Raw genomic sequence first — 24732 nt, 5'->3', positions numbered from 1 at the left:
CCCCAACACACCCAATACAATGGTAAATTGTATAGGTGCACTAGTTCGGCGAAGAGATGCCCTAGGTCAGCATCCACAAGCTTAATTCTTGCTCGTCCTCGAGTAGGTAAATGATAAAAACAGAATTTTTGATGTGGAATGCTACCTAACATATTCATCAATGTAATCTTCTTTATTGTGGCAAGAATATTCAGATCCATAAGATTCAAAACAAAAGTTTAATATTGACATTAAAACAATAATACTTCAAGCATACTAACAAAGCAATCATGTCTTCTCAAAATAACATAGCGAAAGAAAGCTACCCCTACAAAATCATATAGTCTGGCTATGCTCTATCTTCATCACACGAAATATTTAAATCATGCACAACCCCGATGACAAGCCAAGAAATTGTTTCATACTTTTGATGTTCTCAAACTTTTTCAATCTTCACGCAATACATGCGCGTGAGCCATGGACATAGCACTATAGGTGGAATAGAATGGTGGTTGTGGAGAAGACAAAAAGGAGAAGATAGTCTCACATCAACTAGGCGTATCAACAGGCTATGGAGATGCCCATCAATAGATATCAATGTGAGCGAGTAGGGATTGCCATGCAACGGATGCACTAGAGCTATAAGTGTATGAAAGCTCAACAAAAGAAACTAAGTGGGTGTGCATCCAACTTGCTTGCTCACGAAGACCTAGGGCATTTTGAGGAAGCCCATCATTGGAATATACAAGCCAAGTTCTATAATGAAAGATTCCCACTAGTATATGAAAGTGACAACATAGGAGACTCTCTATCATGAATATCACGATGCTACTTTGAAGCACAAGTGTGGTAAAAGGATAGTAGCATTGTCCCTTCTCTCTTTTTTTATTTTTTTTGGGCCTTCTCTCTTTTTTTATGGCCTCTTTTTTTATTTGGGCTTCTTTGGCCTCTTTTATTTATTTATTTTTCATTCGGAGTCTCATCCCGACTTGTGGGGGAATCATAGTCTCCATCATCCTTTCCTCACAGGGACAATGCTCTAATAATGATGATCATCACACTTTTATTTACTTACAACTCAAAGATTACAACTCGATACTTAGAACAAAATATGACTCTATATGAATGCCTCCGGCGGTGTACCGGGATGTGCAATGACTCATGAGTGACATGTATGAAAGAATTATGAAGGTGGCTTTGCCACAAATATGATGTCAACTACATGATCATGCAAAGCAATATGACAATGATGAAGCGTGTCATAATAAACGGAACGGTGGAAAGTTGCATGGCAATATATCTCGGAATGGCTATGGAAATGCCATAATAGGTAGGTATGGTGGCTGTTTTGAGGAAGGTATATGGTGGGTGTATGATACCGGCGAAAGGTGTGCGGCACAAGAGAGGCTAGCAATGGTGGAAGGGTGAGAGTGCGTATAATCCATGGACTCAACATTAGTCATAAAGAACTCATATACTTGTTGCAAAAATCTATTAGTTATCGAAACGAAGTACTACGCGCATGCTCCTAGGGGGATAGATTGGTAGGAAAAGACCATCGCTCGTCCCCGACGCCACTCATAAGGAAGACAATCAATAAATAAATCATGCTCCGACTTCATCACATAACGGTTCACCATACGTGCATGCTACGGGAATCACAAACTTTAGAACAAGTATGTCTCAAATTCACAACTACTCACTAGCATGACTCTAATATCACCATCCTCATATCTCAAAACAATCATAAGGAATCAAACTTCACATAGTATTCAATGCACTTTATATGAGAGTTTTTATTATACCCATCTTGGATGCCCATCATATTAGGACTAAATTCATAACCAAAGCAAATTACCATGCTGTTTAGGACTCTAAAAATAATATAAGTGAAGCATGATAGTTCATCTATTTCTTCAAAATAAAACTACCGTCGTGCTCTAAAAAGATATAAGTGAAGCACTAGAGCAAATGACAGACTACTCCGAAAGATATAAGTGAAGATCAATGAGTAGTTGAATAATTATGTAACTATGTGAAGACTCTCTAACATTTAAGAATTTCAGATCTTGGTATTTTATTCAAACAGCAAGCAAAACAAAACAAAATAAAATGACGCTCCAAGCAAAACACATATCATGTGGTGAATAACAATATAGCTCCAAGTAAAGTTACCGATGAACGAAGACGAAAGAGGGGATGCCTTCCGGGGCATCCCCAAGCTTAGGCTCTTGGTTGTCCTTGAATATTACCTTGGGGTGCCTTGGGCATCCCCAAGCTTAGGCTCTTACCACTCCTTATTCCATAGTCCATCGAATCTTTACCCAAAACTTGAAAACTTCACAACACAAAACTCAACAGAAAACTCGTATGCTCCGTTAGTATAAGAAAATAAATCACCACTTTGGGTACTGTTGTGAACTCATTCTAAATTCATATTGGTGTAATATCTACTGTATTCAACTTCTCTATCGTTCATACGCTCCGATACTACTCATAGATTCATCAAAATAAGCAAACAACACATAGAAAACAGAATCTGTCAAAAACAGAACAGTCTGTAGTAATCTATATCAAACGTATACTTCTGGAACTCCAAGAATTCTGAAATAAATTGATGGACCTGAGGAATTTGTATATTAATCATCTGCAAAAATAAAATTGGGTTGCCTTCCAACAAGCGCTAACGTTTAACGCCCCTAGCTAGGCATGATGATTTCGATGATGCTCACATAAAAGATAAGAATTGAAACATAAAGAGAGCATCATGAAGAATATGACTAGCACATTTAAGTCTAACCCACTTCCTATGCATAGGGATTTTTTGAGCAAACAACTTATGGGAACAATAATCAACTAGCATAGGAAGGAAAAACAAGCATAACTTCAAGATTTTCAACACATAGAGAGGAAACTTGATATTATTGCAATTCCTACAAGCATATATTCCTCCCTCATAATAATTTTCAGTAGCATAATGAATGAATTCAACAATATAACCAGCACCTAAAGCATTATTTTCATGATCTACAAGCATAGAAAATTTACTACTCTCCACATAAGCAAAATTCTTCTCATTCGGAATAGTGGGAGTATCATAAGAAACCCGAATACTATAAATTGTTTCCACATTAAAAGAGTAATGTTCAGAAAAAGGGTAATCATAATCATGACAAGTTTTATAAATATAATCATCACTACTTTTTATAGCATAAGTTTCATCACAATAATCATCATAAGTAGCAACTTTGTTCTCATCATAATCAATTGAAACCTCTTCCGAAATAGTGGATACATCACTAAATAAAGTCATGACCTCTCCAAATCCACTTCCATAAATATTATAAGATTCAACATCCTCCAAAATAGTGGGATCATTACTTCCTAAAGTTGACACTCTTCCAAACCCACTTTCATCAATATAATCATCATAAATAGGAGGCAGGCTTTCATCATAATAAATTTGCTCATCAAAACTTGGGGGACAAAACATATCATCTTCATCAAACATAGCATCCCCAAGCTTGGGCCTTTTCATATCATAAGCATAATCACTCTCATCATTAACAGTATGGATAGCACCAATAGTATAGCAATTATCATCATCACAAGGAGTAATAGGAGCAACATCATTTGGGTGAGATACCTTTTTACCTTTGCTTCTCCGTCTTTTCTTTTTCTTCTTAACATCATGTGTGGGTTTAACCCTCTTTTTAAGCTCCTTATTAATGAGATTGGTTGAATAGAAGGCTCCTCCTCGTTACCTGATTCATCATAAGAAATAATAGGAGGATATTGGGAAGCCTCTTCCCTTTCATTAGTATTCTCTTCATCTTCGATTTGTTTTCTTTTCTTTATGTAATTGGCAATATAAGGATTTTCAATGCAATTCACCGCACAATACATAAAAATTTCTTCTAGATCAATATCGAGAAATTTCTCAAGGTTATATTCTGGAATATGCTTAGTTATACGTTTCATTTCTTCATAACCCAAAAGCAAACTAAGTTCATTATGATGTGCAAGGGAAATCAAGTCATCACAATTTTTGGACACGATACGATCATGAAACAATTTGCATTTGAGATTTAAATGACCATGTTCATTGCAAAGTTCACAAGTATGGTGAAGAAATTTTAAATTTTTAGCACAAACATCTAGCCTTTCTTGCAACCATTTAGTTTCCAAATACTTATGCCTCTTGCAAAATCTATTTTCCCTAATTGGTGTGTACTTGCAAGCTCTATGTATTCCACAAAAGTTGACATGCTTATAAGAGATATTTTCATCATGACTAGTGCAATCATCATTAGTACTATGGATATTCAATGAGTTCATACTAACAACATTGCAATCATGCTCATCATTCAATGATTTAGTGCCAAACATTTTAATGCATTCTTCTTCTAACACTTTGGCACAATTTTCCTTTCCATCAGACTCACGAAAGATACTAAAAAGATGAAGCATATGAGGCAACCTTAATTCCATTTTTTTGTAGTTTTACTTCATAGACTAAACTAGTGATAAAACAAGAAACTAAAAGATTCGATTGCAAGATCTAAAGATATACCTTCAAGCACTCACCTCCCCGGCAACGGCGCCAGTAACTGCTTGATGTCTACTACGCAACCTTCTTCTTGTAGACGTTGTTGGGCCTCCAAGTGCAGAGGTTTGTAGGACAGTGGCAAGTTTCCCTCAAGTGGATGACCTAGGGTTTATCAATCCGTGGGAGGCGTAGGATGAAGATGGTCTCTCTCAAACAACCCTGCAACCAAATAGCAAAGAGTCTCTTGTGTCCCCAACACACCCAATACAATGGTAAATTGTATAGGTGCACTAGTTCGGCGAAGAGATGCCCTAGGTCAGCATCCACAAGCTTAATTCTTGCTCGTCCTCGAGTAGGTAAATGATAAAAACAGAATTTTTGATGTGGAATGCTACCTAACATATTCATCAATGTAATCTTCTTTATTGTGGCAAGAATATTCAGATCCATAAGATTCAAAACAAAAGTTTAATATTGACATTAAAACAATAATACTTCAAGCATACTAACAAAGCAATCATGTCTTCTCAAAATAACATAGCGAAAGAAAGCTACCCCTACAAAATCATATAGTCTGGCTATGCTCTATCTTCATCACACGAAATATTTAAATCATGCACAACCCCGATGACAAGCCAAGAAATTGTTTCATACTTTTGATGTTCTCAAACTTTTTCAATCTTCACGCAATACATGCGCGTGAGCCATGGACATAGCACTATAGGTGGAATAGAATGGTGGTTGTGGAGAAGACAAAAAGGAGAAGATAGTCTCACATCAACTAGGCGTATCAACAGGCTATGGAGATGCCCATCAATAGATATCAATGTGAGCGAGTAGGGATTGCCATGCAACGGATGCACTAGAGCTATAAGTGTATGAAAGCTCAACAAAAGAAACTAAGTGGGTGTGCATCCAACTTGCTTGCTCACGAAGACCTAGGGCATTTTGAGGAAGCCCATCATTGGAATATACAAGCCAAGTTCTATAATGAAAGATTCCCACTAGTATATGAAAGTGACAACATAGGAGACTCTCTATCATGAATATCACGATGCTACTTTGAAGCACAAGTGTGGTAAAAGGATAGTAGCATTGTCCCTTCTCTCTTTTTTTATTTTTTTTGGGCCTTCTCTCTTTTTTTATGGCCTCTTTTTTTATTTGGGCTTCTTTGGCCTCTTTTATTTATTTATTTTTCATTCGGAGTCTCATCCCGACTTGTGGGGGAATCATAGTCTCCATCATCCTTTCCTCACAGGGACAATGCTCTAATAATGATGATCATCACACTTTTATTTACTTACAACTCAAAGATTACAACTCGATACTTAGAACAAAATATGACTCTATATGAATGCCTCCGGCGGTGTACCGGGATGTGCAATGACTCATGAGTGACATGTATGAAAGAATTATGAAGGTGGCTTTGCCACAAATATGATGTCAACTACATGATCATGCAAAGCAATATGACAATGATGAAGCGTGTCATAATAAACGGAACGGTGGAAAGTTGCATGGCAATATATCTCGGAATGGCTATGGAAATGCCATAATAGGTAGGTATGGTGGCTGTTTTGAGGAAGGTATATGGTGGGTGTATGATACCGGCGAAAGGTGTGCGGCACAAGAGAGGCTAGCAATGGTGGAAGGGTGAGAGTGCGTATAATCCATGGACTCAACATTAGTCATAAAGAACTCATATACTTGTTGCAAAAATCTATTAGTTATCGAAACGAAGTACTACGCGCATGCTCCTAGGGGGATAGATTGGTAGGAAAAGACCATCGCTCGTCCCCGACGCCACTCATAAGGAAGACAATCAATAAATAAATCATGCTCCGACTTCATCACATAACGGTTCACCATACGTGCATGCTACGGGAATCACAAACTTTAGAACAAGTATGTCTCAAATTCACAACTACTCACTAGCATGACTCTAATATCACCATCCTCATATCTCAAAACAATCATAAGGAATCAAACTTCACATAGTATTCAATGCACTTTATATGAGAGTTTTTATTATACCCATCTTGGATGCCCATCATATTAGGACTAAATTCATAACCAAAGCAAATTACCATGTTGTTTAGGACTCTAAAAATAATATAAGTGAAGCATGATAGTTCATCTATTTCTTCAAAATAAAACTACCGTCGTGCTCTAAAAAGATATAAGTGAAGCACTAGAGCAAATGACAGACTACTCCGAAAGATATAAGTGAAGATCAATGAGTAGTTGAATAATTATGTAACTATGTGAAGACTCTCTAACATTTAAGAATTTCAGATCTTGGTATTTTATTCAAACAGCAAGCAAAACAAAACAAAATAAAATGACGCTCCAAGCAAAACACATATCATGTGGTGAATAACAATATAGCTCCAAGTAAAGTTACCGATGAACGAAGACGAAAGAGGGGATGCCTTCCGGGGCATCCCCAAGCTTAGGCTCTTGGTTGTCCTTGAATATTACCTTGGGGTGCCTTGGGCATCCCCAAGCTTAGGCTCTTACCACTCCTTATTCCATAGTCCATCGAATCTTTACCCAAAACTTGAAAACTTCACAACACAAAACTCAACAGAAAACTCGTAAGCTCCGTTAGTATAAGAAAATAAATCACCACTTTGGGTACTGTTGTGAACTCATTCTAAATTCATATTGGTGTAATATCTACTGTATTCAACTTCTCTATCGTTCATACGCTCCGATACTACTCATAGATTCATCAAAATAAGCAAACAACACATAGAAAACAGAATCTGTCAAAAACAGAACAGTCTGTAGTAATCTATATCAAACGTATACTTCTGGAACTCCAAGAATTCTGAAATAAATTGATGGACCTGAGGAATTTGTATATTAATCATCTGCAAAAATAAAATTGGGTTGCCTTCCAACAAGCGCTAACGTTTAACGCCCCTAGCTAGGCATGATGATTTCGATGATGCTCACATAAAAGATAAGAATTGAAACATAAAGAGAGCATCATGAAGAATATGACTAGCACATTTAAGTCTAACCCACTTCCTATGCATAGGGATTTTTTGAGCAAACAACTTATGGGAACAATAATCAACTAGCATAGGAAGGAAAAACAAGCATAACTTCAAGATTTTCAACACATAGAGAGGAAACTTGATATTATTGCAATTCCTACAAGCATATATTCCTCCCTCATAATAATTTTCAGTAGCATAATGAATGAATTCAACAATATAACCAGCACCTAAAGCATTATTTTCATGATCTACAAGCATAGAAAATTTACTACTCTCCACATAAGCAAAATTCTTCTCATTCGGAATAGTGGGAGTATCATAAGAAACCCGAATACTATAAATTGTTTCCACATTAAAAGAGTAATGTTCAGAAAAAGGGTAATCATAATCATGACAAGTTTTATAAATATAATCATCACTACTTTTTATAGCATAAGTTTCATCACAATAATCATCATAAGTAGCAACTTTGTTCTCATCATAATCAATTGAAACCTCTTCCGAAATAGTGGATACATCACTAAATAAAGTCATGACCTCTCCAAATCCACTTCCATAAATATTATAAGATTCAACATCCTCCAAAATAGTGGGATCATTACTTCCTAAAGTTGACACTCTTCCAAACCCACTTTCATCAATATAATCATCATAAATAGGAGGCATGCTTTCATCATAATAAATTTGCTCATCAAAACTTGGGGGACAAAACATATCATCTTCATCAAACATAGCATCCCCAAGCTTGGGCCTTTTCATATCATAAGCATAATCACTCTCATCATTAACAGTATGGATAGCACCAATAGTATAGCAATTATCATCATCACAAGGAGTAATAGGAGCAACATCATTTGGGTGAGATACCTTTTTACCTTTGCTTCTCCGTCTTTTCTTTTTCTTCTTAACATCATGTGTGGGTTTAACCCTCTTTTTAAGCTCCTTATTAATGAGATTGGTTGAATAGAAGGCTCCTCCTCGTTACCTGATTCATCATAAGAAATAATAGGAGGATATTGGGAAGCCTCTTCCCTTTCATTAGTATTCTCTTCATCTTCGATTTGTTTTCTTTTCTTTATGTAATTGGCAATATAAGGATTTTCAATGCAATTCACCGCACAATACATAAAAATTTCTTCTAGATCAATATCGAGGAATTTCTCAAGGTTATATTCTGGAATATGCTTAGTTATACGTTTCATTTCTTCATAACCCAAAAGTAAGCTAAGTTCATTATGATGTGCAAGGGAAATCAAGTCATCACAATTTTTGGACACGATACGATCATGAAACAATTTGCATTTGAGATTTAAATGACCATGTTCATTGCAAAGTTCACAAGTATGGTGAAGAAATTTTAAATTTTTAGCACAAACATCTAGCCTTTCTTGCAACCATTTAGTTTCCAAATACTTATGCCTCTTGCAAAATCTATTTTCCCTAATTGGTGTGTACTTGCAAGCTCTATGTATTCCACAAAAGTTGACATGCTTATAAGAGATATTTTCATCATGACTAGTGCAATCATCATTAGTACTATGGATATTCAATGAGTTCATACTAACAACATTGCAATCATGCTCATCATTCAATGATTTAGTGCCAAACATTTTAATGCATTCTTCTTCTAACACTTTGGCACAATTTTCCTTTCCATCAGACTCACGAAAGATATTAAAAAGATGAAGCATATGAGGCAACCTTAATTCCATTTTTTTGTAGTTTTACTTCATAGACTAAACTAGTGATAAAACAAGAAACTAAAAGATTCGATTGCAAGATCTAAAGATATACCTTCAAGCACTCACCTCCCCGGCAACGGCGCCAGTAACTGCTTGATGTCTACTACGCAACCTTCTTCTTGTAGACGTTGTTGGGCCTCCAAGTGCAGAGGTTTGTAGGACAGTGGCAAGTTTCCCTCAAGTGGATGACCTAGGGTTTATCAATCCGTGGGAGGCGTAGGATGAAGATGGTCTCTCTCAGACAACCCTGCAACCAAATAGCAAAGAGTCTCTTGTGTCCCCAACACACCCAATACAATGGTAAATTTTATAGGTGCACTAGTTCGGCGAAGAGATGCCCTAGGTCAGCATCCACAAGCTTAACGTTCGTTGACGATATAGTATTATATGAGTTGGTGACTGATGAGCCATAAGTATAGGGGATCTATTGTAGTCCTTTCGATAAGAAAGAGTGTCGAACCCAACGAGGAGCAGAAGGAAATGACAAGCGGTTTTCAGCAAGGTATTCTCTGCAAGCACTGAAATTATCGGTAACAGATAGTTTTGCGATAAGATAATTCGTAACGGGTAACAAGTAAATAAAGTAGCTAAGGTGCAGCAAGGTGGCCCAATCCTTTTTGTAGCAAAGTACAAGCCTGGACAAACTATTATATAAAGCAAAGCGCTCCCGAGGACACATGGGAATTGTTGTCAAGCTAGTTTTCATCATGCTCATATGATTCGCGTTCGTTACTTTGATAATTTGATATGTAGGTGGACCAGTGCTTGGGTGCTGCCCTTCCTTGGACAAGCCTCCCACTTATGATTAACCCCTCTCGCAAGCATCCGCAACTACAAAACAAGTATTAAGGTAAACCTAACCATAGCATGAAACATATGGATCCAAATCAGGCCCTTACGAAGCAACGCATAAACTAGGGTTTAAGCTTCTGTCACTCTAGCAAACCATCATCTACTTATTACTTCCCAATGCCTTCCCCTAGGCCCAAATAATGGTGAAGTGTCATGTAGTCGACGTTCACATAACACCACTAGAGCAGAGACAACATACATCTCATCAAAATATCGAACGAATACCAAATTCACATGATTACTTATAACAAGACTTCTCCCATGTCCTCAGGAACAAACGTAACTACTCACAAAGCATATTCATAATCATAATCAGAGGAGTATTAATTATCATTAAGGATCTGAAAATATAATCTTCCATCGGATAAACCAACTAGCATCAACTACAAGGAGTAATCAACACTACTAGCAACCCACAGGTACCAATCTGAGGTTTTGGGACTAAGATCGAATACAAGAGATGAACTAGGGTTTGAGAGGAGATGGTGCTGGTGAAGATGTTGATGGAGATTGACCCCCTCTCGATGAGAGGATCGACAGTGATGACGATGGCGATGATTTCCCCCTCCCGGAGGGATGTTTCCCCGGCAAAACAGCTCCGCCGGAGCCCTAGCTTGGTTCTGCCCAGGTTTCGCCTCGAGACGGCGGCGCTTCGTGCTGAAAGCTTCTTCTCAATTTTTTTCAGGGTAAAAGACACCATATAGCCAAAGATGGGCACCGGAGGCCTGCCAGGGGGCCCACAAGGTCAGGGGCGCGCCCAGGGGGGTAGGGCGCGCCCTCCACCCTTGTGGCTGGCAGGTGGCCCCCCTCTGGTACTTTCTTTGCCCAATATTTTTATATATTCCAAAAATAAGCTCCGTGAAGTTTCAGGACTTTTGGAGTTGTGCAGAATAGGTCTCTAATATTTATTCCTTTTTCAGTCCAGAATTCCAGCTGCCGGCATTCTCCCTCTTCATGTAAACCTTGTAAAATAAGTGAGAATAGGCATAAGTATTGTGATATAATGTGTAATAACAGCCCATAATGCAATAAATATCAATATAAAAGCATGATGCAAAATGGACGTATCAGTGACTGAATGTTGTTCGGAGTCCCGATTGAGATCACGGACATGACGAGGAGCTCCGAAATGGTCCGGAGGTAAAGATTGATATATAGGACGAATCTATTTGGTCACTTGAAAGGTTTCAGAATGTACCGGGTAATCATTGGATCACCGGAAGGGGTTCCGAGAGGCCCCGGGAGTTTATTGGGCCAAACGGACCAACGAGGGAGTGCACACCAGCCCACATGGGGTTGGTGCGTCTCCACCTCATGGCGCCGGCCCTAGAGAAGGAAAGGGAGAGGGCTGGCCCCTCTCGCCTTTTCTCCCACATAAGAAAAAGGGAAGGGGGGCGCCACCCCCTCCTGCCTTCTCCCAAGCGCCAGAAAGGGAAGGGGCGCGCCATAGGGCAGACACCCAAGGGGGCCGGCGGCCACCCTCGGGCGCACCCTGGCTGCCTCCCCTCCCCCGTTAAAAAATATATATACGCGCCTATTAGAATAGTATTAGAATAGTTATTTGGATCACAAAACGCCTATATAGGACCCGATGAGGTTTTCCTGAACCCATTAAAAAATAGAATGACTAATTCACATTAGATGTCACATCTAACTGTTTCTACCGTTCGATCTGCACACGAGGTGATGCGCTCCCATCGCGTTCCGTCCCGCGTCGCGTTGTCTCGTCTGTCGGGCCGAGAGGGATACAACGTAGCGGCCTTCGTTTTTTGTTTTTGGGCCGGCCTTCGATTTTTGTTTGTTGGGCTTGCTTTAGAATCTGAACAGTCTAACCAGGCTGCTGGAGTCCAGTCGTCACTCTCCACGCCTCTTTTCCCCTCCTCATCCCTTTGTTCTGCCACCATTGTCTTCCTTTTGACTCGATTCCAAGACAGAGACGACCTGATCCGGTAGGCTTGTGGCGATAGAGGTGGCAGGGGAAGCCGACGGAGTGAGTGTTCATCCCCTCTTTCTTTTCGTCGCATCTAGGGATGTTTGTTTGTTTTGAGGGATGAACATCAAGAACCCGGTGGGGGGGGGGGGCTATATATGCAGCCGGTGAATAGTAGCTAGCAATCCCACCCGGTTATGTTCATGCCCATGGCTATAGATTTGTTTTTGTGTGTGAATCTGATTGTAGCAGCTAGCATCCCAGTCTGTAGTCTTGAGTCTGTACATCTAGGGATTTCTAGTTTTTTTTGTGTGTGAATCTGAATGTAGCAGCTAGCACCCCAGTTTTGTAATCTGAATGTAGCAGCTACCACCCCAGTTTGTAATCTTGAGTCTGTACATCTAGAGATTTTCTAGTTGTACCACATACTGCATATAGACAGGAGACAAGAGTTTGCCTGCCATTTTTCTTAGAAATTTAAGAGGCATAATGCGAGTGGATCAACATTTTCAGTGGCATACATTGACATCCTTCTTTTTTCAGACAGGAATGTCTAATTTTTCTTGTGTGTGTCTGTTTGTAGGGAGCGTGTGTAGTTTTTTTCTGAATACTTCAAACTTTTCAGACTAAGTGAGGTCTTTTTGATTTCTTATTAAAAGTTCTGGCATACGGCACAACTCCGGAAATTGAAAGTATAGTAGTAGCAGGCCCAAATGTATAGCTTTTGTTTTTACGAAGATACATGTGCGATTTTTACAGATTTTCTGTTAAAATCCTTTTTTGTTTGAAGATGTGTGATTTCAAAATCTAGCAAGAGTATTTTCTTATCTATGAGCACTAGAGAAAATTTATGTGATGTGGTAACTGAAACAGATGGTAACTGGGTGGATAAAGTCACTCGTGTTGAACCCTTTTTGAAATGAACTTTGTTTCAGTTATATCATAGCAACCTAAACTTTCAGTATAGTCTACTCCAGATTCAACTTATTTTGTAAGTTTTTTTAGTCTATAAGAGTTTTAGGTGTCCACTCCTTTCCAAGTAGGATGAGAAGTGTCCAGTGGGGGCAGTCTTAAGTACCTTTGAACACACCTCCTAGTTTGTTTTTGTACGCCCCCTAGTTCGTTTGTGTGTGTTTGTCGGGTCCCCAGTTGGAAACTGACCATCGACTTGCAACTAGGGGTGTGTTTTCTCGGGGCCCTCGGTTGCAAGCCGACCATCGACTCGCAACTAGGAGGCATGTATGTTTGTCGGTGCCCCCAGTTGCATGTCGACCATCGACTCGCAACTAGGGTGTGTGTGTGTGTTTGTCGGTGCCACCAGTTGCATGTTAACCATCGACTCGCAACTAAGGTTTGCGTGTGTTTTGTCGTCGGTCCGATCCCCAGTTGCATGCCGACCATCGACTCACAACTAGGGGTATGTGTGTTTGTCGGGGCACCCAGTTGCAAGCCGGCCATCAAGTCACAACTAGGGGTGTGTGTGTTTGTCAAGGGTTCCCAGTTGCAAGCCGGCCATCGACTCACAACAAAGGGAGTGTGTGTGTTTGTCGAGAGTCCCTAGTTGCAAGCCGACCATCGACTCGCGACTAGCGGGAGTGTGTTTTTGTTTGTCGAGGGTCCCCAGTTGTAAGCCGGCCACCGACTCGCAACTAGTGGTGTGTGTTTCTTCGGGGGGCTGAGTTGCAAGCCGACCATCGACTAACAACTAAGGGTGTGTCTATGTTTGTCGAGACTCCCCAGTTGCATGTCGATCATCGACTCACAACTAGGAGTGTGTGTGTGTTTGTCGAGGGTCCCCAGTTGCATGTAGACAATCGACTCGCAACTAGGGGTGTGTGTGTGTATTTGTTGTGATCCCCAGTTGCATGCCGACCATCGACTCGCAACTAAGGTTGTGTGTGTGTGTTTGTCGAGGGTCCCCAGTTGCATGTCAACAATCGACTCGGCAACTAGGGGTGTGTGTTTTGTAGAGGGTCCCCGGTTCCATGTCGACCAGTGACTCGCAACTAGGGGTGTGTGAGTTTTTTCAGGGCGCCCGGTTGTAAGCCGACCATCGAGTCACAACTAAGGGTGTGTGTATTTGTCGAGAGTCCCCAGTTACAAGCCGAGCATCGGCTCGCTACTAGGAGTTGTTTGTTTTTGTTTGTCGAGGGTCCCCAATTGCATGTCAACCATCGACTCGCAACTAGGGGTGTGTGTTTTGTCGTGGCCCCCAGTTAAAAGCTGACCATCGACTCGCAACTAAGGGTGTGTGCGTGTTTGTCAAGAGTCCCCAGTTGCATGTAGACCATCGACTCGCAACTAGGAGTATGTGTGTTTCTTGAGGGTCCCCAGTTGCATGTCGACCATCAACTCGCAATTAAGGGTGTATGTGTGTTGAGGGTCCCTAGTTGCTTGTCCATCATCGACTCGCAACTAGGAGTGTGTGTGTTTATCGGTGCCCCCAGTTGCATGTCGACCATTGACTCGCAACTAGGGGTGTGTCTGTGTTTGTCGAGGGTCCACAGTTGCAAGCCCACCATCGACTCGCAACTAAGGGATGTGTGTGTGCGCGTGTTTGTCGAGGGTCCCCAGTGGCAAGCCGACTACAGACTCGCAACTAGGGTGTGTGTGTGTGTGTTTTGTGCTGATCCCAGTTGCATGTCAACCATTGACTCGCAACTAGGGGGTTTGTGTGTTTGTCGAGGGTCCCCAATTGCAAGCTGAGCATCGACTTGCAACTCGGAGTGTGTGTGTGTGTGTGTTTGTCGAGAGTCTCCGGTTGCAAGACGAGCATCGACACGCAACTAAGGCTGTGTGTGTGTGTTTGTCGAGAGTCACTAGTTGCAAGCTGGGCATCGACTCGCAACTAGGTGTGTGTGTGTCTTTGTCGAGGGCCCCAATTGCATGTCGACCATCGACTCGCAACTAGGAAGTGTGTGTGTTTTCTCGTGGCCCACAGTTGCAAGCCGACCATCGACTCGCAACTAAGGGTGTGTGTGTGTGTGTGTTTCGAGAGTCCCCAGTTGCAAGCTGAGCATCGACTCGCAACTAGGCGTGTGTGTCTTTGTCGAGGGCCCCAATTGCATGTCGACCATCGACTCGCAACTAGGGTGTGTGTGTGTTTTCTCGTGGCCCACAGTTGCAAGCCGACCATCGACTCGCAACTAAGGGGGTGTGTGTATGTTTCGAGAGTCCCCAGTTGCAAGTTGTGCATCGACTCACAACTAGGTGTGTGTGTGTGTGTGTTTGTTGTGTGTGTGTGTGTGTTTGTTGAGGGTCCCCAGTTGCATGTCGACCATCGACTCGCAACTAGGTGTGTGTGTGTGTGTGTTTGTTGAGGGTCCCCAGTTGCATGTCGACCATCGACTCGCAACTAGGGGGGTGTGTTTTGTCGTGGCCCCTAGTTGCAAGCCGACCACCGATTCAAAACTAAGGGTGTGTGTGTGTATCGAGAGTCCCTAGTTGCAAGCCGACCATCGACTCGCAACTAGGGGGGTGTTTGTTGAGGGCCCCCAGTTGCTAGTCGACCATCGAACTCGCAACTAGGGGGTGTGTGTGTTTTGTCGTGGCCCCCAGTTGCGAGACGACCATCGACTCGCAACTAAGGATGTGTGTGTTTGTCGAGAGTCCCAAGTTGCAAGCCGACCATCGACTCACAACTAGGGGTATGTGTTTTTGTTTTGGCGAGGGTCCCTAGTTGCATGTTGACCAATGACTCGCAACTAGGGGGTGTTTTTTCGGGTCCCCGGTTGCAAGCCGACCATCGACTCGCAACCAAGGGTGGGTGTGTGTTTGTCGAGAATCCCTAGTTGCAAGCCGAGCATCGAATCGCGACTAGGGGGTGTGTATTTTTGTTTGTCGAGGGTCCCCAGTTGCATGTCAACCATAGACTCACCACTAGGGTGTGTGTGTTTTCTCATGGCCCCCGGTTGCAAGCCCACCATCGACTCGACACTAAGGGTGTGTGTGTGTGTGTTTGTCGAGAGTCCCCAGTTGCAAGCCGACCATCGACTCGCAACTATGGGTTTGTGCATGTTTGTCGAGACTCACCAGTTGTAAGTCGAGCATCGACTCGCAAGTAGGGTGTGTGTGTTTTTTGTTATGGCCCCCAGTTGCAAGCCAACCATCGACTCGCAACTAAGGGTGTGTGTGTGTGTGTGTGTGTTTGTTTGTTGAGGGTCCCCAGTTGCAAGCCAACCACCGACTAGCAACTAGGGGTGTGTGTTTTGTCGAGGGTCCCCAGTTGCATGTCAACCATCGATTCGCAACTAGGTGTGGTGTGTGTTTGTTTAGGGCCCCCAGTTGCAAGCTGAGCACCGACTCGCAACTAGGGTGTGTGTGCTTTTGTTTGTCAAGGGTCTCCAGTTGCATGTCAACCATTGACTCGCAACTAGGGTGTGTGTGTTTTGTCGTGGCCCCCAGTTAAAAGCCGACCACCGACTCCCGACTAAGTGTGTGTGTGTGTGTGTGTTTGTCAAGAGTCCCTAGTTGCATGCCGACCATCGACTTGCAACTATGGGGGTGTGTTTTCTTGGGGGCCCCACTTGTAAGTCAACCATCGACTCGCAACTAAGGCTGTGTGTGTGTTTGTCGAGGGTCCCCAGTTGCATGTCAACCATCGACTCGTAACTAGGGGTGTGTGTTTTGTAGAGGGTCCCCGGTTTCATGTCGACCAGTGACTCGCAACTAGGGGTGTGTGTCTTTTTTCGGGGCCCCCGGTTGTAAGCCGACTATCGACTCACAACTAAGGGGGTGTGTATTTGTCAAGAGTCCCCAGTTACAAGTCTAGCATCGACTCGATACTAGGGGGTGTTTGTTTTTGTTTGTCGAGGGTCCCCAGTTGCATGTCAACCATCGACTCGCAACTAGGGTGTGTGTGTTTTGTCGTGGCCCCCAGTTAAAAGCCGACCATCGACTCGCAACTAAGGGTGTGTGCGTGTTTGTCGAGAGTCCCCAGTTGCATGTAGACCATCGACTCGCAACTAGGAGTATGTGTGTTTGTCGAGGGTCCCCAGTTGCATGTCGAGCATCAACTCGCAATTAAGGGTGTATGTGTGTCGAGGGTCCCTAGTTGCTTGTCCACCATCGACTCGCAACTAGGAGTGTGTGTGTTTGTCGGTGCCCCCAGTTGCATGTCGACCATTAACTCGCAACTAGGGGTGTGTTTTTTTGTCGAAGGGTCCCCAATTACAAGCCGACCATTGACTCGCAACTAAGGGTGTGTCTGTGTTTGTCGACGGTCCCCAGTTGCAAGCCGACCATTGACTCGCAACTAAGGGATGTGTGTGTGTGTGTGTGTCGAGATTCCCCAGTGGCAAGCCGACCACAGACTCGCAACTAGGGTGTGTGTGTGTGTTTTGTGCTGATCCCAGTTGCATGTCAACCATTGACTCGCAACTAGGGAGTTTGTGTGTTTGTCGAGAGTCCCCAATTGCAAGCTGATCATCGACTCGCAACTCGGAGTGTGTGTGTGTGTCGAGAGTCTCCAGTTGCAAGCCGAGCATCGACACGCAACTAAGGTTGTGTGTGTGTTTGTCGAGATTCCCCAGTTGCAAGCTGAGCATCGACTCGCAACTAGGTGTGTGTCTTTGTCGAGGGCCCCAATTGCATGTCGACCATCGACTCGTAACTAGGGTGTGTGTGTCTTTTCTCGTGGCCCCCAGTTGCAAGCCGACCATCGACTCGCAACTAAGGGTGTGTGCGTGTGTATGTGTGTGTGTTTCGAGAGTCCCTAGTTGCAAGCTGCGCATCAACTCGCAACTAGGTGTGTGTGTGTGTGTGTGTGTTTGTTTGTTGAGGGTCCCCAGTTGCATGCCGACCATCGACTCGCAACTAGGGGGGTGTGTTTTGTCGTGGCCCCTAGTTGCAAGCCAACCACCGATTCAAAACTAAGGGTGTGTGTGTGTGTGTGTTTGTGTGTGTGTGTGTTTTTTTGTGTGCGTGTGTGTGTCGAGAGTCCCCAGTTGCAAGCCGACCATCGACTCACAACTAGGGGGTGTTTGTTGAGGGCCCCCAGTTGCTAGTCGAACCATCGAACTCGCAACTAGGGGGTGTGTGTCTTTTGTCGTGGCCCCCAGTTGCAAGATGACCATCGACTCGCAACTAAGGATGTGTGTGTGTTTGTCGAGAGTCCCAAGTTGCAAGCCGACCATCGACTCGCAACTAGGGGTGTGTGTTTTTGTTTTGGCGAGGGTCCCTAGTTGGATGTTAACCAATGACTCGCAACTAGGGGGTGTTTTTTCGGGCCCCGGTTGCAAGTCGACCATCGACTCGCAACTAAGGGTGTGTGTGTGTTTGTCGAGAAACCCTAGTTGCAAGCCGAGCATTGAATTGCGACTAGGGTGTGTATTTTTGTTTATCGAGGGTCCCCAGTTGCATGTCAACCATCGACTCGCCACTAGGGTCTGTGTGTTTTCTCATGGCCCCCGGTTGCAAGCCCACAATCGACTCGACACTAAGGGTGTGTGTGTGTGTGTGTCGAGAGTCCCCAGTTGCAAGCCGACCATCGATTCACAACTAAGGGTTTGTGCGTGTTTGTCGAGACTCACGAGTTGCAAGTCGAGCATCGACTCGCAAGTAGGGTGTGTGTTTTGTTATGGCCCCCAGTTGCAAGCCAACCATCGACTCGCAACTAAGGGTGTGTGTGTGTGTTGAGGGTCCCCAGTTGCAAGCGAACCACCGACTAGCAACTAGGGGTATGTGTTTTATCGAGGGTCCCCAGTTGCATGTCAACCATCGACTCGCAACTAGGTGTGGTGTGTGTTTGTTTAGGGCCCCCAGTTGCAAGCTGAGCACCGACTCGCAACTAGGGTGTGTGTGTTTTTGTTTGTCAAGGGTCTCCAGTTGCATGTCAACCATTGACTCGCAACTAGGGGGTGTGTGTTTTGTCGTGGCCCCTAGTTAAAAGCCGACCACCGACTCACGACTAAGGGTGTGTGTGTTCGTCAAGAGTCCCCAGTTGCATGTAGACCATCGACTCGCAACTAGGAGTGTGCGTGTTTTTCGAGGGTCCCCAGTTGCATTTACAGACTGATTTGTTTATTCATACTGATTTTCGTGTTCATCTAAGGTAGATTTTTTGCTTGATCGAGGCTGTAAGTCCCCCCTGGTCTGAACTGGCTTTCTCTAGGTTTTGTTTGGTTTCAGTTTGAAATTCTCAGTGGTCAGTCACACGCTTTTGTTTTTCCAGAATGAATTTTGTTGTGATTCAGACATGCAACCCTGGCAGCCACACAATTCCTATTCTAGGGGATTCTATATACTTTTTCTTCTTGTTTTCATTTCTGATTCTAGACATGTAATTTTTTTTCCATTGGCTGGTTCCTCCTACAGGACATGCTTCAGTCTTTTTGGACAACTGCTTGTTGTTTGTCTAATTATGTATGTGCTTGTCACAATACGATTCAGCTTTTTACAACGGCGATGATACAAGAGATCGTACTAATATGTCACCTGTGGCGGCTTTGATCGGTGAAATCAAGCGCTTACTCCAAGGAGACAGAGAGTTTGATTTTTTTTCTTTTGCTATATCTTGTGATCAAAACGTTTTTGCCAGTAATAGGTTTGCCCAGTTGGGGGGCGTTCTTCCATTTGTTAGCGATGCTTGCCAAGCTGTGTCGTTATTCTCCACATGGTGGACTAATGTCGGTGGAGCTTGAATAATTCTTTGGTTTTGTGGCTACCGGCTAGTTTCAGGCTTGTGAACTACTGTTGGTGGACTTTTCATGAACAAGCATTTTTTTTTGTATGCTCCAGTTTCTTTTTGGGTGTTCATCATCAGTATTTTTTGTATGGTTCCTTTTATTTGGTTCGACATCTTAAGATTTTAAGGGACATGTATCAGTTTGATATCTGTAACAATTTTTTCTGTCAACTCCACTTGGTAAGGATGCTGGGGGCAGTCAGTGCAATCAGCCACACCACCACATACTTTTATGCGACATGGGCTTTTTTGTCTTGTTTTTGCCAGTGACCTAGCGCTTTTTCGCTTGGCGTCGTTCTTCGGTTGGGCACTTTTGTTTTTGGTAGGCCCACTTTTCGCTTAACAAATCCAGATTGTTTTTCCCAATATCCTCTTATTCTTAATTTTTTGTTTGTTTCTTTTACATGCACAAGAGGTTGCATTATGGCTGGATAATGAAAATAGCCCTGAGACGAGACTAGATTAGGCTGGGTAGTTTAAGCTATCGATACAAATAGAGTTTTGCGCACTGAGAGTACAACAATTTATTTGTGCTCAGTTGATACTTGACTATCCTTCAAAATTCTTGTTTATCTATTCTTGTTTCATTTTATAGGGGAATGTAAGCAGAGATACCAATCATCAAAATTCAGAGAGCAACAACATCAACGAAGACCTGGACCAAACTTTTCATGGCAATGTTTCTGAAGTTCAGTCCTCTAACATTGATTTAACAAAAACAGATGCATCAGATGGCATGTTGCTTGATGGTATCAGAAAAATGGTAAATCATTTTTCACCGCAGCAATCTTTTTCGTGTTTTCGTGCCTCTTTTTTGTTATCATAAGTTCAATCTTGTTTGAATATAATCTGTTCTATAAGAGACTATTTTTCCTTTTTTTTATGCAGCTGCAAAAGAGTGATGAAAGGAAACAAAGGAGAATGTTTTGAAGGAGCAAAGCAGGAAGGTAAATTGTTTTTACCTAAATACTTCCTAGTGCAGCTGCGCTCGTTCGCTGGCGCGAGCGCACGCACCGCAGCGCAGCTCGTTTGCCGCGACCGGTCGCACATTTTACTCGCATGCACTAAATGACAATTCAACATTTATTGATGATAGCGACAGCTAAGGGGACCGCGTCCCATAATTACGGAAGAGATACTAACGCGCATGCATGTGCTGACACACTCTTTATTCCGTTTCATTTTTTTTTTAAAGTAAGAACTTTTCAACCGAGCGTCGAAATAAATATCCGTTTTCACCGTTAGGTTTCTCGCGACGAGATCTTCAAAACTAGATCAGATCTTCAAAACTAGATCTGAGCACGTTTTGATAATTTTTAAAAAATAAGCAACTTTGATCCTAAACGAGGCAACTTTAGTTTTAAACATAAGCAACTTTTATTAAATTATATGTACTAATGAATTTATCAAGCAAGTATGTCATATACCACTTAGAAATCACGGCAAATAATATTTTTGACCGTATATGGGCAACTAAGCATCTTCGGTAGCCAACATTGGTGATGACAACATATTTTGATAGGATAGTTGCATGGATTTGCCAGGACAGTTGCTTGGTTTTGTTATTGAAATTGTTTGTTTTTTGTTAAGATGGTTGCTTGGTTTGTTAGGTCAGTTGCTTGGTTTGCTTAGACATTATGCATTGTGTGTTCTGATAATGTAGTTGCATGGATTCGCCAGGACAGTTGCTTGGTTTTGTTAGGATAGTTGCTTAGTTTTGTTAGGACAGTTGCTTGATTTATTAGGACAATCGATTGGTTTTGTCATGACAGTTGCTTGGTTTACTAGGACAGATGCTTGGTTTGTTAGGTTAGTTGCTTGGTTTTTACACAAACCAAGATGATATGAAGTCATATTAGACAAACAAGAAGAGTTGCTTATTGATAACACTAAAGTTGCCTATATACCACACAGAGTTGCTAAAAAAAAAGTTCATCGAAACCTATCCGTATGGGATCTAGTTTTGAAGAACTCGTCGCAAGAAACCCAATGGTGAAAACGGATCTGAATTTCGATACTCGAATCAAAAGTTATGGCTTTTTAAATTTTTTGAAACTCAAATTAATGCGTGCAAACTGACGTGGCAGAGCATCTTTCTAATCACGCGGGGGGCAGCAGAGTGGGAGACCGGTTCTTCCCTTTTTCAGCAGTCGGACAGCACGCGCAATGGTCCCTTTCATATTAGGAAGGTGCGCTCGGCTAGACTGCTGGGCGCGCGTGCGCCCGCTGGCCGCGTCCTTGTTTTTAATTTTAATTAACATCTTTCACCTACCATGCCATCGTTTTCTTATAAGTACTGTGTTATCAGGCCAAGTACTTTTTTGTTTGATAGAGATGAGTTACTAATTTTAACTTTGTCTTTGCTTGATTATCAGAGGTCAAGGGCTCAGATGGGAACAACCCCAGAATGTTTGCATAAAGGAAGAGCAAGAAAAAGAACGCCCACTTTTCCCTATCTTTTTTTGGCAAGCTTGTTTGACAAGAAAAGTGCCCAGACCTGGACTGGCACAAGGCCAACATCTGTTCCCAATCCTTTTCTTTACAACAAACAAACAACTATCCCCGCGAAAAAAAAACAACTAAGCCCACAAACACAACGCCCAGGCCCAGGAAAGTGGGGCGTGGGGGAGGGTCACGGGTGCAGCCCAGACTTGGAAGCGACAAACAAAATGACGAGGCCCAGAGGAAGCGCAGGGTGACAAACAATCGACGAGAGAACAAACAGAACGATCGGGAGCACAACAGGGAGTGACGTCATCTTATATGTTTGATAATTATGTCACATCTAAATATGTCTTACACATACCCATTAAAAAAAGCCTGAGCCTACCCCGATCCTCTCTCCTTCCCACCTCCCCCGACCGATGCGCACCACCCGCCCCAGATCCACTCGCCGCCCCCATGCCGCCTGACCCCCGCCCCAACAGTGCCGCCGGCCCCGCGCCGCCCGCACCCCGTCCCAACTGACGCCGCCGCCACCGTGCCGCCCACCCCGCGCGGCCCCAACATCATTCCCCGCCACCACCCACCACCTTCCTCCTGCCGCCACACCAGGCCCCCACAATCGCCCCACCTTCTTCTAACCGCCGCCATGGAACACCACCTCTGCCCCGATCCACCTTGGTCCTGTGCGCCGCCGCCGGCCGTGGATACCGAGCGACGCCTCCTGTCTTTAGATGGCACCCGCCGTCGCCGGGGTCCCCGACTGAAGACGAGCAAGCCGTGAATCCCAGGCGCTGCCGCCTCCCTCTGATCCCACCGGCCATCGCCGGGGTCCCCGACTGAAGGTGAGCAACCTCGCTGCCCACCTCCTCACGGAGCCTCCTCCCTTGTGGGGACACACCCATCGGCGTGGTGCTCAGGCCGTTCGCCACGACCAGCTCCGGCCGTTCAACCACACGGAGCTCTCGGATGTTCACCGCTTTAGCGCCCAAAGCCCAGCCATCCAGGGATATCAGCCAAACTCCACACCTCGCCGCCCCCTGCATCACCTCCTCTGCCCTGAAGAACTGCCCCGTCCTCCCTCCTGCTCACAGCCGTGCGCTCGGCCGCCAGACTGCACCCAGTCGCCAACACGAACTGCTCCGACTACTTCAGCTCCGGAAAATTGCCTCTACGGGCTCCGCCTAGCGAGTGTTGATTTTGGAACGCTTGATCAAACCACCACGGAGCAACGGGTATGTGCAAAGTTAAGCCTTAACCAAGCAGCCAAGTAGCTTAATCGATTTCTTGGCTAGCTAGCAGTGCGCGCATGTGATACTGTTCATCAATCAAGTTGCTTGCATGTGTGCTAGTTTCAGGCTATTTTTTGCTTGATTCAGAGAAGACACCACAACCTCATCCACAAGTTCCAATAGCTCAAGCTTTTAAGAAAATACACTTGACACAGCTTTATTGGTACAATTGTGATAGTTTCTGAAGTAATTTTACCACTTCTATAGCTTTGCTATTTTTGGAAATGTTTTGTTTTGCATAACAATTGCTTTGGCATTAGTAAGAAGAAGTTTTCTCTGATGGCAAGGGGTCATGCAGGCTGTTTTGTTACTGGCAAGGAACCATGCAGGGATCTGTCCATCCATCGAACCGCAACCGCGCCTGGTCTGGTCGCCGTCAACACACGCCGCTGCGACGTGTCATGCCACCACGCACCGCCATGGCCTACTGTTGCCAGGACCGCACGCCGTAGTCCCTAGCTGGGGCAAAAAAATGTTCTGCAAAATAACGCATGGATGAATGAGAGAAGTTCCGCTATAACCGGAGTAGTATTCTTCAGAGCTCAGATAACTAAATGTTCGGGCACTGAGACTTGATGGCCTCAATCTTGTAAAACGCTATTCAGAAGTTCAAGGAGGACCCAAAGACAAATAAAAGAGCATCATGTCCTGGGGTGTGCATGCTGGGTCTGGTGTTTAGTGTGTGTGTGTGCGCGCGCGCGCGAGCTCACTGTGTGGGAGCTTGTGTTTTGTGCTCCTTTCCGGTCTGCATGAGGAAGTTCAGCCTTATCCTTTTTAAAGGTTCAGTGTGTATGTATGGGAATGCATATGAGGCATTGTGTTTGCATGAAGGCCACTGAGCACCAATACGTATATATGTTGGCATTTGGTGCCTAGTGGTGATTAGCTACCACTTTGGCATTGCTTCTGTGTGTTCTTGACAGAGATCAAAATGCTTCTCCATAAATATAAATTACAAATCCTAGAATATGTGTTCTCCAGAAAAAAGATGTGGATACACGAAAAAAAAAATCAGAGAAGTTCAAATTTAAAAGAAGAAAATTTAAAAATAATTTATAAAAAAATTATTTTCCATGTTCTAAAATACTATAAGTTCAATTTCAACTAACGGCGCGGTTCAATGTTTATTAAAAAAAGATTTTTCCCCATTACTAACAAATAAAACTAAGAAGTCCAAATTAAAAAATGGTGAAGTTCGATGTCTATAATTTTTTTGATTTTTCTCACAATTTTTTCCATTACTAACAAATAAAC

At 43.3% G+C, this 24732-nt stretch overlaps 1 long non-coding RNA gene across 3 annotated transcripts; it reads left to right on the top strand.

Moving 5' to 3' along the window:
- The first annotated feature begins 11937 nt into the window (after positions 1-11937).
- Positions 11938-24308, top strand: LOC109786306 (uncharacterized). Of its 3 annotated transcripts, none has more exons than XR_002238275.4 (5): positions 11938-12120; positions 20340-20507; positions 20633-20691; positions 22120-23421; positions 23777-24308. It is a non-coding gene; the product is annotated as an uncharacterized lncRNA (long non-coding RNA). The 3 variants fall into 3 exon arrangements; XR_005756684.3 differs by having other exon boundaries at positions 23766-24308; XR_006663840.2 differs by having other exon boundaries at positions 11939-12120; positions 22120-24308.
- The last annotated feature ends 424 nt before the right edge of the window (positions 24309-24732 follow it).

This window comes from Aegilops tauschii, chromosome 5 (genome assembly GCF_002575655.3).
Source record: "Aegilops tauschii subsp. strangulata cultivar AL8/78 chromosome 5, Aet v6.0, whole genome shotgun sequence".
In the NCBI taxonomy this organism is placed as follows: Eukaryota; Viridiplantae; Streptophyta; class Magnoliopsida; order Poales; family Poaceae; genus Aegilops; species Aegilops tauschii.
The sequence above is the reverse complement of the archived record's forward strand: the minus strand, read 5'-3'. Positions and strand labels throughout refer to the sequence as shown.